Raw genomic sequence first — 12,888 nt, 5'->3', positions numbered from 1 at the left:
AGAGGTAAGCTATATATTCCTTACTTATTGAGATTGAATACTGCAGAGTGTGCTTTCTGCACGGGTGTATTATAAATCAACCAGGTAGTAGCCTCCTCTAAATGTACTTCGACTTAGCTGTGAAGTTTTTGGCGAGAAGAATCCCAATCAGATCTGAGATGAACTTGATGGATGGGATGAACGAAAAGCGAAAGAAGGGTGTAAGTAAGTGTGGAAGGACGAGAAATGTAATGATGACTGGCAAAGAAGAATGATATGTGTTTGCTTGGTCCCCGAGGTGGCTGGGAAGGAAAGAATATGGTATGGTGCATTGCTGGGTGAATGATGAAGCAAGGATGGGTGGAAGGAGAACAGCCTGGGTGGGTGTAACAGAAACTGTATGTGTGCATATACTTTGAATGGATGGATGCCTGGATCATGACTCTTAGATAGCATATGTGTATCTAGAGAGAGCAGATGGTCACTGGATAAACTAAGTGTTACTTTGAAGAGCATCTAACACCGCACCCGCACGTCCGTTCCAGTGTAGGAAAGGCAAGGAAAAGAAGTTGTAATTTTGTCCAAATACTACCATGAATAGTAGCAGTAGTTTGTATTGTAACTGCAAGCACAGCATATATCCGGTTATTACGGTGGACACTCCCTACCTCTCTTAATAACTTTAGTTTAGTAGTAGTACGTCATTCATGTGTGGGTGTATCACTGTTCACTCAATAATAAGCAAAGCACCTAAAGTCATCCCATATGTCATCAAATACATCCCATGTGAAGTGATAGATAATCAGATTATTTAGCTTCTTCATTTTCCTTTTCGAGTACTCATTTGCACTGTAGGGTGAAAGCTAAATGAATTAAGCAGTAGCCCTTTTAACAGAGTATTCCCAGTGCCACCCGTAATAGAAAAGTAAGAGCTTCACCACCTGCATGTACTGGACTGGTACAGTAACGCAAGTCTGTCTCACTCATCATGGTGTGCGTCTGTTTTTCTCGGGTGCAAGTTCACTGCGCTGGCAATATGCCGGCTGGCATAAGATAACATACCAATTTTCCTAAACAAGAGAGAAGAAGAAGAATAAGACTGGTGTACTGTCATAGTCGACTGTAATGGAAGTCCATAGTGTTCGTAGAATTTGTTCCTTAAACTCCCACTAATGTTAGAGCAAGGATGAAGAAGTCGGAGGTTACATAGATACTGTCCTCAATAGTTATGTACTGTGCTTTCAATTTTCTACTTGTACTGTGACACAACTTTCTGCTCAATCATTTTGTGTTAATCTTAAGGAGCATTGGTTACAGACTATGTCTTTCTTTCTTCATATAGTTGCTCCTTCCAAATCCAACAGACCATCAAGGAGGAGGGAGCTGGCTCGAATGGCCCGGCAACGGAGGCTGGATGCCATTGTCGCCGAATATCGGCGGCTGGTGGCCCTGGAGGAGGAGGAGACGCAGTCTACCGGTACAACAACAACATCCACTGGGACAGCTGCATCCTCCCCCGTGCCCCCACGGGTTGCCAGCCAGCGCAGTGCTCCAGCGGTACGGAGCCGGGCTACCAAAGTCAACCGCCACCGCCGAGCAGCAAAGACAGCAGCTGCCCCCACAGGATTTGCAAGGCACGCCAGCGCCGCTTATGCCTCAGAGTGTCCTACCTGGAGCAGGAGGTCCTAAGCTATAAGAACTTGGTGGAGGGCCTCCGCTTCGACCATGCCACCCTCCGCAAGGAGCATGATGCCCTGGCCGCTAAAGTCAACAGCACCCTGCCGTAGTGTCCCTTGCCCCTTTTTTAGAGACTTTTGGGGGGTGGGAATTGGGAGTTGGGTTGTTTTTGGGACTTTTGAAGGACAATCGTTGGGGTTAGGGAGGGTCTTGCGGGAGATTATTTTGTTAGGGCTACAAAAATATACTTTTTTAAACTTTATCTGACCATACCTGTTTTTTACTGCTTTTGAGTCTGGTGGGTGGGGGTTTAACAGTAAGTTTGTTTTCCTGAATAGTCCTAGGACTTTAGTAGTACTACCGTCAATCTCTCGTCTCTCCTAATACTCCATTATACTACCTCCAACCAAACGCTTATCTTACCTGTAATTTGTGTTTGAAAGTAGGGCTAGGCCCAGGGCTGGCTCCACGGGAAATGGCGATTAAGGTTGGCAATCCAGGGCGGATGAAATTTCCTCCTCATTGCGGTGGTACTAGTGGTGTGACACAGTGGCAGTTGCATGCCTATGGAAAAAAAGAAAATGAAACCTGGTTTGTCCTTACTGTAGCATTACAACGGTACAATAGAGAATATAGCAGGTGACAGTACACTAGAACAGTGCCACAATGTAGCCTAACAAATGGTAAAGTATTCAAAGTATAACTTGTACTTGTGTTGGATTTCTTTGACATTGACTACTACTACAAGAAATAGTACTGAAGCTGAGTAAGTCTAGAATAAACCTCGGATTCCTTCACCAGCCTGTTGCTATGACCTTATCCTCCCCAGCAAGTGTGTGGAATTATTGATGTCATTTAGTCACACATCAAGCAAAACCACACAGCCCGGGGGAAGATGGTTAGGGTTTGTAAAATGGATGGGAATGGGGGTTTCTTTTTGGGTAGGTTTTGTTGAGAGAAAAAAAAAAGCACAGCATGGACAAACAATAATTGAACATAAAGAACTTTTTGGGTACAAAGCTAAACATAAATCTTTTACGTAACATAAAGGAAGCGCATGCACTACTGAATGCATTGTTACTGAAAAGTAAGTAGTACTTTCGACAACCGTGAATGACAGAATGCGACAGTACAGGGCTACATTAAATTAGGTTTAAAAAATAGCCGAAGTAAAACCTATAGAATGGCTGTACGGATCAATTTAGAAGCAGAGAGAGATCCAAGAAATGCAGTCACACTCATAGAAGAAAACAATGGATACTGTATCTGTATGTTGTTGTAGTTGTCCTGTTGAATTTGGTAAGTAAGTTGCATGCAGCAAACAATTCCTCTTATTAGCGGCACTCCTCCATTCCAGCTGACGCTTCGTCCATCAATGTTGGTGACCAGAAGACACCCTGTCCACTGCCTGCCTGGCGGATGCTGAATTGCGGCTGGCTAATGTGAAGCCTGACTCCATCCTTTTTTCCCCATTGCACAGACTGAAACCCGTCCTGTAATTATTGAACGAAAAACAGGAAGTGATATAATATTACAACACCACTGATAAATAAATATAAGGTATGTACGCTGTGTAGTGCAAAAAGTCACACTTTGATTTTCCTAATAGACAGTACAATATTTTTGAAAGTGAGTACTCTGTCTGAGTCACCTTTTGAAGGATAAATAAGTATGGGCAAATTAATTTAGCGGATCTTTCCCCTCAAGCTAGGTGTACTGTAAACTGTGTTTTAGAACAAAATTAGACCTTCCCAGCAGTGCTCCCACCCAGACCCTTACTAAAGCCAGTCGCAAAAATGTAGAAGACCCCCAATCAGATCTAAACAAGCATTTACAATGCAACGATTTCGCCTTTGCCAAAGTTAGAGCTATTGGCATTGTAAATGACAACATTTTTATTTGTGTGTCTATCGCATCACCACAGCATCACTCAGCACCACCACAGCATCACTCAGGGGCACCACAACATCACTATGCGCTACCACAGCATCACTCAGCGCCACCACGGCATCACTCAGCGCCACCACAGCATCAATCAGTGCAACCATTCAACAACAACTGGTTCAAATATGTTCTCTCAATGTTTCAAGCTTTATTACAAATGTCACAAAAAAATGTTAATATTTCACTTCTGTTCTTGGATTTTCGTCACAATAAAATACATTGAACATAATCTTCACAAAAGTTCTTTACAAAAGTTTAAGCTATTGCCATTATAAATTACAATAACTTTTATTTAAGTATTAATTATTTAAAAAAAACAAAAGCAATTGTTAATTGTAATATCAATACATCTAAGTCACGTAAATATGACACATATTGCATTACAAAGGCTGTAGCTGTCACATTTGCGAAAGTTATAACTATTGGCATTGTAAATGACAAAGCTAATAATTTCCCTATTTTCAAAACCAACACAAATAAAAAAAGGTGTCATTTACAATACCAATAGCTCAAACTTTCTTAATGTGAGACCTATTGCATTGCTTGTTATCTTGGGAGTTTATTTTAAGGAGCAGGGGAAGATACAATGAGGGGGCAGAAATGTCAGAAGAGAGGGCTGCAATGTTTATGTTGTGCACTAACAGGAGACATTACAAATAATGCATCTTGATTATGTTGCTAAAAGCTTTAGACAAAGGAGGATATATGCCCTAATGGCTACATCTGCGGCTTTGCCACCTGGAGACCAGTAGCGTATTCTCGCGGATTTCCCTCAACTAAGCTGGGTCATCCTGGACCTATCACAATTTCCACCTTAGTCGGCAATCTAGTCCCTACAGAAATAGGGGCCCTTAGAAACAAACAAAAAAAATCACATTTTAAGCATTTTTTAGAAACCGGTCAAATGTACACTTGTTTTTCTGAGGAAAAGTCCATTCCTCCGGGACAGGGGTGTGATGCAGTGTTCTCCAGGCCGCCTCTCATTGGTTCCCACAATCCCCCTCTCTCCTTTTTCTCAACACCCGTTCACCTCCCCCATCGCTCGCAGAAACGACAGGGCCAGTGGACTCCATCTCACTTATGCAGAAAGCGGAATCAGGTTGAAAGTGAAACACAATAACAGCGAACGGAATTTTTCAACTTTTTTCCCCCCAAAAGATAGTTTGATCACGGGCGCAAGCCACCATCGAGAAACGAACCCTACGCCAGCCGAGGGTGTCAGGCCCCTGAAGTCCTGATCGAGCCAGGCCCCAGAGGTCGAGTGCAGAGAAGGGCGCCTAAGGGATACACTTCTCACCTAATCTCTAGAAAACAACTTGCCTGTTTCTCCAACACCACATCAGATAAAGGGACGCTTGTTAGTACTTGCACAAACACTGTTTAAAGAGCATGCAGTCAGAACACTTTACGAGGTAGGCGACTCCGCGGCCACTTAGTGAAAGGGGCGAAACCATGCTTTATTCAAAACTAAAGTTTTGGATAACTGGGTGTTTTTATTAATACTTGTTCGCAGGTTGCTATGGTCACGTGGGCTCTTAATATTATCAATTTTACCAGGAGATATTACAGGAAAGGGTCACTGGGTTCTATTGTACTCACTTTCTGAGTGAGACAATGGTGAACGCCGAGTCTGTCTTGGCGGAAGTTGATCCTGTAACCTGAAGATTTTATCAGAGATCTCTGCAGCAAATGCACTAGACCACCGAGCTAAGTGGGCTCGGACTCTACGGGACTCGACTCTGTACCGTGCGCACATATTTCTACTGTCACTGTCTCGTACCCCAGAGCTGTCGGAGGTTTTATCCCGTGTCCCACTGTTTCAAAACAGATACATGGCCGCCACCAGCCTGCTTCACTCTGTTAACAATTGTTTGGAACTCACACCCCAGGGAGTGCTTTGAGGGTTCTGGCAGTGTGTGAATCTGATACAATACATACACATATCCGTCATGCCTGTCAGCAATTTAGGAACTAAGAGCACTTTGTTCCCCAAATTAACTTCACCTGAACTGACACATGAAATCGGTGCAATATCAACTCAGATCCAAAATAAATTGAAATAGTCCTGATCGGCTTTTACTTATTTTCTCATGAGAACAAACCTTCTTAAAACTACTAGCTGTAATAAAATCTACACCTTCTGACAAAAAAATATATATATATATACTATCCATAAACTTTACGTTTCACAAAAGGGAGCATAGGATAGAATTGTGAGAACTGTCCCGGATGTCCGTTGTCAGAGTATGCTTATTAATTTTCTCATCGTTAAACCCATCTATACGTTAATACTTGATTAATACTGTTAAATGTGATACAAATCAAATACTGTTAAATGTGATACAAACCAATGCACATAAACCTTTGGTGACTTGGGGGGCTGGCAGCGGTCTTTTTGCCCTGAATGTGTACACTGCCTAGAATTTGCTATCTTGCCAGATGGTCATCAAATATTGATATATTGTCTCAGGCATGACGCACGGGGAGGGAAGAGGGGCTGCCACGAGAAATTTACTCATCAAGCAGAGCAATGCATCAGGTCCAGCATTCTAAACGGTGCCGCTCTCACGCGCTTCTGTTCTCGCGCGAGGGAGCCCCGAATACACTTTGCGCCTTACAATAAGTGGCCCTGACTTCCTGCCATTGTCATACGTTCGCTGGGCAAGCGGGAAATGCCATCTAACCTGGCAGCCGATGTCCGCACTTTTTAGTGGTCCCTTCTCGCGCGCCCAGTTAGGTCTCAGACATCCGGCGGCTCAGAAGCATTCAGAGGAAGCCGGGTGAAGGCGCTTGTCTTCAGCGAGGCACACGTGGGAGCAGTGCCGGTATTGTGAGCGAAGAGTAACCTAGGAGGCCCTGATCAGCTGGGGCGGCTGCAACACGCCTACACTCCGACCCCAGCGAATCAACTGGCAGCACTAGGCGGGTCTCGCGGGGCTGCACTTCCCATTAAGCTCTGTGATTGGCTAGAAAGACATGACCCGCCATAAACCCACGCCCAGAAAGAAACAATTCTTCACCTTTCGCCAGAGAAGGACCGCCCTGCTGCTGCTGCACTGGAAGTGAACACCCAGCCGCACATGTGCATTCACGATTTGCACGCTGTCGTCCATGATAAAAGGAGCCTACGTAAAACTTGACCTGGAAGTTCTAGAGACTGACACACACGCCACCTGCGAGGAAAAAATACAGAAAACTGAGTGATCATCAAAGCGTGTACCGACAGCGCTGTGGGCCTGGAGGTGGCTGCGACGGGTCGGAGAGTGAGCTTCTCCTTTGGTGTAGGGATGTATGTTAGGACCATTATTTACCTCGTAGTCCATAGTAGGTGACCGTCCTTGTTAGCAGAGCGTAGAAGTTTTAGGACGGTTGGTGGCATTGCCCACAGTTACCTGTGAAGTGTGCAGTATTACGGAGTTGGTCTCTAGGCCCAGAGAAACGTGGGAGTGCACGTCTTATTTATTTTTTTATGCAATTTTATATAGCGCGGACTTTACCCAAAGGTTTCAGAGCGCTTTACAATAGAATCACGAGGAGTTTCACGAACTTCCACATTACAGAAAAAGTAAATAAGAGATGGCTATCACAGCTAAAAACAAGTCAGGTCCCGGGCCGGCAGCCAATCACAGCGCGGCCCGGGAATGACGTCACGGGGGTGTCCCGGGCCGGCAGCCAATCGCAGCGCGGCCCGGGACAAAGGAGCGGGGCTTAAAAAAAGCACCAGAAACGCCCCCGAATCGCGTTTTCGGGAGAAAGCGCGATTGACAGCCTCTGTCTCCCAATGGCTAGCCTCCATTTATGGAGCTAGCCAATGAGAGGCAGAGGCGGGTCATCGATCATATATAGAACTCAATAGGTTTTTTAGCGAATGCTCACTACGTGAGCATTTGCAGGCAAAACCTAAAAAACGAGGCCTAGCAGAAAACTGGTGACAAAACGTACTTTGAAAGTAAAAGTAGGCCCAAATACCCCCTTACCCACCGTGGATTGTATTCAAACCACTTGCAAGCAAGCAAAAGTATCCATAGCCAGCATCGCTCCAAGACTCGAAAACCCCCCCACTCAAACACATGCAATAGAAATACTGCTAACCCTAACGAGCCCTAAGTTAAGAATAGTGGCAAAGGCTTTCTTTAACTATGCCAAATCCCCCCTTTCCCACCATGGATTTTCTTCAAATGACTTGCAACCAAAATTACACATTCTCACGAGTGCTCTAAGACCCCAGAACTCAGTTGCAAAAATCTAGAACACCCCGAAACACATGCAATCCTGCTGCTAGGGCTAACCCTAACGAACCCTAAGTTACAAAAAGTGCCAAAAGGCTTTTCCTTATGGATTTTGTCCCAACCACTTCTATCCGGTATTAGACCTTCCCAGGAATGCCCCAAGACCCGCCAACCCACCCGCCAAAAAGCACAATACCGCCAAACAGCCAAAAAGGAAAATCTCATACTTATATTTCTCGGCCTTCGGTCCAAACGCGCTGTGCAGCTAGGTCATAACTCCCGTTTTCCACCACGGATTTCCTGAAAAGCAAATGCAATCATGATTAGACTGTCCCAGCAGTGTTCTCAGACCCCAAAACTCACCCACAAACACCCGGAACCCCCCCAGGCAAGCAAGTCAGCAAAAACACACAAAAAATTCCGCCTCCGATTTGGTCCAAACCACTTTTATCCGGTATTAGAGCTTCCCAGCAATGGCCCCAGAGCCGTCAACCCAGGAGAAAACTAGTAGAAGACCCCCAAACAGCCAAAAAGCAAAAGTACAAAAATGGGGACTTAGTCATTTTCTTGCCAATTTCCCAAATCACTCCGCGCGCGCTCTGCAGCTAGGCCCTAACTCCCCTCTGCCACCATGGATTTGCTTCAAACCTCTTGCAAACTAAAGTATCCATAGCCAGCAGTGCTCCCAGACCCCGAAACCCACCCACAAACACCAGGAAGCCCCCCAAACATGCCCCTGAAAACGCTACATTGAGCAAAATGTCAGAAATAGCAAAAAAAAATTCAGCATGGATTTTGTCCCAACCACTTCTATCTGGTATTAGACCTTCCCAGGAATGCCCCAAGACCCGCTAACCCACCCGCCAAAAAGCACAACACCCCCAAACAGCCAAAAAGGAAAATCTCATACTTACAATATTTCTCAGCCTTCGGTCCAAACGCGCTGTGCAGCTAGGCCATAACTCCCGTTTTCCACCACGGATTTCCTGAAAAGCAAATGCAATCAAGATTAGACTATCCCAGCAGTGCTCCCAGACCCCAAAACTCACCCACAAACACCCTGAACCCCCCCAAAGAGCACCTGAAAGGCAAGCAAGTCAGCAAAAACAGAAAAAATGTCCGCCTCCGATTTGGTCCAAACCACTTTTATCCGGTAATAGAGCTTCCCAGCAATGGCCCCAGAGCCGTCAACCCAGGAGAAAACTAGCAGAAGACCCCCAAACAGCCAAGACTTAGTCATTTTCTTGCCAATTTCCCAAATCACTCCGCTCGCGCTCTGCAGCTAGGCCCTAACTCCCCTCTGCCACCATGGATTTGCTTCAAACCTCTTGCAAACTAAAGTATCCATAGCCAGCAGTGCTCCCAGACCCCGAAACCCACCCACAAACACCAGGAAGCCCCTCAAACAGGCTCCCGAAAACGCTACATTGAGCAAAATGTCAGAAATAGCAACAAAAAAAATCAGCATGGATTTTGTCCCAACCACTTCTATCCGGTATTAGACCTTCCCAGGAATGCCCCAAGACCCGCCAACCCACCCGCCAAAAAGCACAACACCCCCAAACAGCCAAAAAGGAAAATCTCATACTTACAATATTTCTCGGCCTTCGGTCCAAACGCGCTGTGCAGCTAGGCCATAACTCCCGTTTTCCACCACGGATTTCCTGAAAAGCAAATGCAATGAAGATTAGACTGTCCCAGCAGTGCTCCCAGACCCCAAAACTCACCCACAAACACCCGGAACCCCCCAAAGAGCACCTGAAAGGCAAGCAAGTCAGCAAAAACACAAAAAGAATTCCGCCTCCGATTTGGTCCAAACCACTTTTATCTGGTATTAGAGCTTTGCAGCAATGGCCCCAGAGCCGTCAACTCACCCGCAAAGAAGTAGAACACCCCCACAAGTGCTGAGTCTTTCTTCATTGGGCGTAATCCAGCCCTCTGCTTTGAGGGAAATAGGAGTCTGGAGGAGGAGGATAGAGGAGCATGTTCTTCTGAACTTGTGAACCTGAGGAATGCAGACTGCGGCACCTTCAAATCAATAAGCAAACAAGTGAAGACAGTTCTGCTGATGGGCTTGTTTTTGTGATTAGGTGATTAAAGTTTGAATCATATTAACTGTGCACAACAAAGAAAGACAGACACACAGGAAATAAAGTGAATAAGGACGAAAAAGAAAGTTATTGATTCATTGTCTCATTTTCAGGGCTCGGTGTCAGGGTCCAGGAATAAGAATAAGGCTTCGTCATCATACTCTGCGAATTCAGGCAGGGTGAGCTCAGTGTCACCTAACAGAGAAGAAATTCCCTCATCTACGTTGCTGTCCACCTCGTCTTCATCCGGCGTGCTTTCTCGTACTTTGTAATCTGGTGGTATGAGGTGCTGATTCATCTTGATCATTGTTAACCTCTCTACATTTTTGGGCGAGAGGCGGCTCCGTTTGGGAGTTACAATGCCACCAGCAGCACTGAAAACACGTTCAGAAGACACGCTTGCGAGTGGGCAAGACAAGTAGTTTAAAGCCAGGTTGGAGAGCTGTGGCCACAATTCTTTTTTCCCATGCCAATACGCCAATGGGTCAGAATTAACATAGACCTCTGTTGAGTCATTCAGATAGTCCTGCACCATCGACTCAAGGTACTCCAAGGTTTCTCCACTTTGCTTAGCTGTTGCTGTGACCTTTTGAGAACCAAACCCAAGCAGAGTTAGCCAATCCTCTTCAGCATCCTTGTTACTGTTGTGTCTGGTGCAGATGTCCGGTTGCCGGTGTCTTTAACGGCTGAGAGGTCACTTGTGCCACGCCACAGGTGCAGAAGTGGATTGTTTTGACTGGGGATGGCCTGCTGATGCTGATGCTGATGTACTGCCTTTTCCTTCAATGAGCTGCTGTTCTCTTTCAAACCTCTTGGCTGACAAGGCTAGCCAACGTTTGCACTTTGTAACATCTTCATCAGCAAAAGGAAAGAAGGCTCTGCCTGCCAGCGCCTTTTTGTAGCGTGGATCCAGAATAGTAGCACAAATGTAATGCTGTTCTGAGTGGATCATTTTAAGACGTTCATCACCTTGTAGGCGCTCTAATAATTTCTCCGCCAAAACAAAAGGGTCTTGGTTTTTTTCATCTTTTTGAAACACAGAAGACACCGCCTTCAGTTGGTGCTCCAGCATGTACAACAATGGGATAGCTTTTCCCAAATTACAGTCCTCCTTGCTGACTGCACGCGTGAAGACCTCAAAAGGACGAAGCATGTCTGTCAGGCTTTTAACTATTTCCCATTGCGCCGCATCCATCCTCAGGTCCTTCTAAGCTGTACCCTGTTTTAAGAAATAGTGATCGAGTACCGTATACTGCTCATACAGACGCTCAAGCATGTAGAAGGTTGAGTTCCAACGTGTTGCCACCTCCTGGATGAGTGCTTTCACTGGCATTCGACGTTCATGTAGCAGGCTCCTCAGATGCTTCCGGGCCTTAAAAGAATGGCTGAAATGGTTGCACATTTTTCGGCAGGTGTCCACTACCTCGCACGCTGGACTGTCTTTATCACTCAAGAATTTTTTAACAACCAGGTTTATACAGTGCGCCAAACATGGCACTCTGAAATAGTGACCCAGCTCCATGGCCTTAACTACATTGGCGCTATTATCCGTGGAAACATAACCAATCTGGTGTTTTTTTGGGGACAGCCAGTGAAGGACCTTTGTGTTAAACTCATCCAAAATGTTTTGTGCTGTGTGACGTTTATCCAAGCCAAACATGGCTAGTGTTGCATGTTTCCGAGCAGCTTTAAAAACTTGGTCCGGGTCAACACCTGCGTTTAGCTTTGCTTTAACCCCTGAAAAAGAGACCAAGTGTGCAGTGATGCACATGTAATCAGCGCCTGCACCACTGGTCCACATGTCTGTTGTCAGATGTATAGTGTGAACAGCACTCTTCTGCAAAGCTGCCCCAATCACCTCCAGCACATCTTCATGTAGTGCTGGAACCGCAACTCTGGCAAAATAGAACCGGCTAGGAACCTTCCATTTAGGGCAGAGCGCTGCCACTAATTCTAGAAAACCAACCCCTTCTACAAAAGAAAAAGGGAGAAGGTCCAGAGCTAGCATTTTAGCCAGCTTAGTGTTATACAGATGCGTCAGTGGGTGGTTGCGTTCATATGGCGCTTCTGTAAACAACATCTTTTTAATGTTGCCCTGGACCAAGCATTTATGGGTTGATGATGATGATTTCTTCGACCCAGTTACGCTCGCTGATGAACTTTTTCGCATTGGTGTCTCACTCTCTCCCACACTCTTAGTGTGGCTCACATGGGGTGTGCTGCTGACAGGGGTACTGGGTGTAAGTGAAGTGTTTGACACGTCTTCTTCCTCCTCGTCATCATCAGATGAAACATCAACGTTTTCATTACGTGCAATTCGGGCTTCCTTGATCGCCTGTAGGTGCGCAAACCATTGGACAGTGTGCTGTCTCTTAAGATGACCTCTCTGGCCTCCAGTACCATAGTTGGTACCAAGCTTACCACGACTAACTGCAACCTTACAAATGCTACAAATGGCGAAGTTTTCCCTTTTTGGGCAAACACTAAAGAAGTCCCAAGCTGGGGACTTGAATTGTCTGTGGGGGCCGTAGGAGGCGGCGATACTGGTGGTGGGGGTCATGCTGCTAATGCCAGATGAAGTAGAGGATGTGGATTGCCGAACTTTAGTACGTTGTGCACTTTCACCACCACTAATTGAGGTCGAGGTGGATGGAGGTCCCTTCTGGCGAGGAAGAAATATGGAAGCGGTACGTGTTGGTGTACTAGTTAACTCCAATGATTGTTGTGTTTCCATTGCCTCCTCGTTGACATCATCATCACGCTCAGCAGCTTCTCGGGCTAGGGTCAAAATGTCTGTTTGCTGCATGCCCGCTGGGGCTGCAGTGACCTTTATGATGACTGGGTCGTCGTCGTGAGAGCCTTCATCAGCAGCAGTATCCGCCACTTCTTGTTGAGCCTCATCAAACTCCATAACTATGAGTTTTTCGACGACCTTCCTTTTACGCTTAAGTACCTTTGTCAGATCATGG

This window comes from Lissotriton vulgaris, chromosome 6 (assembly GCF_964263255.1).
Source record: "Lissotriton vulgaris chromosome 6, aLisVul1.2, whole genome shotgun sequence".
Classification (NCBI taxonomy): Eukaryota; Metazoa; Chordata; class Amphibia; order Caudata; family Salamandridae; genus Lissotriton; species Lissotriton vulgaris.
The sequence above is the reverse complement of the archived record's forward strand: the minus strand, read 5'-3'. Positions refer to the sequence as shown.